Source organism: Arachis hypogaea, chromosome 10 (genome assembly GCF_003086295.3).
Source record: "Arachis hypogaea cultivar Tifrunner chromosome 10, arahy.Tifrunner.gnm2.J5K5, whole genome shotgun sequence".
Classification (NCBI taxonomy): domain Eukaryota; kingdom Viridiplantae; phylum Streptophyta; class Magnoliopsida; order Fabales; family Fabaceae; genus Arachis; species Arachis hypogaea.
The window spans coordinates 85797413-85798740 of NC_092045.1; the positions used below are offsets into that span (position 1 = coordinate 85797413).

Below are 1328 nucleotides of genomic sequence, written 5' to 3' on the forward strand. Positions count from 1 at the left end.
TACTCCCGACTTCTATGGGAGAAGCATCTCTATCCCTGCCATTGGAGCAAACAACTTTGAGCTTAAGCCTCAATTAGTTTCTCTAATGCAACAGAATTGCAAGTTCCATGGACTTCCATTGGAAGATCCTCATCAGTTTTTAGCTGAATTCTTGCAAATCTGTGACACTGTCAAGACTATTGGGGTTAACCCTGAGGTCTACAGACTTATTCTATTCCCTTTTGCTGTAAGAGACAGAGCTAGAATATGGTTGGACTCACAACCTAAAGAAAGCCTGAACTCTTGGGAAAAGCTAGTCAATGCCTTCTTGGCAAAGTTCTTTCCACCTCAAAAATTGAGTAAGCTTAGAGTGGAAGTCCAAACCTTCAGACAGAAGGAAGGTGAATCCCTCTATGAAGCTTGGGAAAGATACAAACAATTGATCAGAAAGTGTCCTTTTGACATGCTTTCTGAATGGAGCATCATAGGTATCTTCTATGATGGTCCGTCTGAACTGTCCAAGATGTCATTGGATAGCTCTGCTGGAGGATCTCTTCATCTGAAGAAGACGCCTGCAGAAGCTCAAGAACTGATTGAAATGGTTGCAAATAACCAATTCATGTACACTTCTGAAAGGAACCCTGTGAACAATGGGACGAATCAGAAGAAAGGATTTCTTGAGATTGATACTCTGAATGCCATATTGGCTCAGAACAAAATATTGACTCGGCAAGTCAATATGATTTCTCAAAGTCTGTCTGGAATGCAAGCTGCACCAGGCAGTACTAAGGACGCTTCATATAAAGAAGAAGCTTATGATCCTGAGAACCCTTCAATGGAAGAGGTGAATTACATGGGAGAACCCTATGGAAACACCTATAATCCTTCATGGAGAAATCATCCAAATCTCTCATGGAAGGATCAACAGAGACCTCAACAAGGTTTCAACAACAATAATGGTGGAAGAAATAGGTTTAGCAATGGCAAGCCTTTTCCATCATCTTCTCAGCAGCAGACAGAGAATTCTAAGCAGAGCCACTCTGACTTAGCAACCATGGTCTCTGATCTAATCAAAACCACTCAAAGATTCATGACTAAAACAAGGTCCTCCATTAGAAAATTGGAGGCACAAGTGGGTCAGCTAAGTAAGAAAGTTACTAAACTCCCTCCTAGTACTCTTCCAAGCAATACAGAAGAGAATCCAAAAGGAGAGTGTAAGGCCATCAACATGGCCGAACTTGGAGAGGAGAAAGAGGCAGTGAGCGTGATGAGCGGATAATTTATACGCTTTTTGGCATTGTTTTTAGTATGTTTTAGTTAGTTTTTATTATATTTTTATTAGTTTTTAG

At 40.7% G+C, this 1328-nt stretch overlaps 1 non-coding gene across 1 annotated transcript; it reads right to left on the reverse strand.

Annotated features, from left to right (window-relative positions):
• Nucleotides 1-340: 340 nt before the first annotated feature.
• LOC112719391 (small nucleolar RNA R71) lies at nucleotides 341-448 on the reverse strand. The gene has a single exon (XR_003161694.1). It is a non-coding gene; the product is annotated as a small nucleolar RNA R71 (small nucleolar RNA).
• Nucleotides 449-1328: the final 880 nt, after the last annotated feature.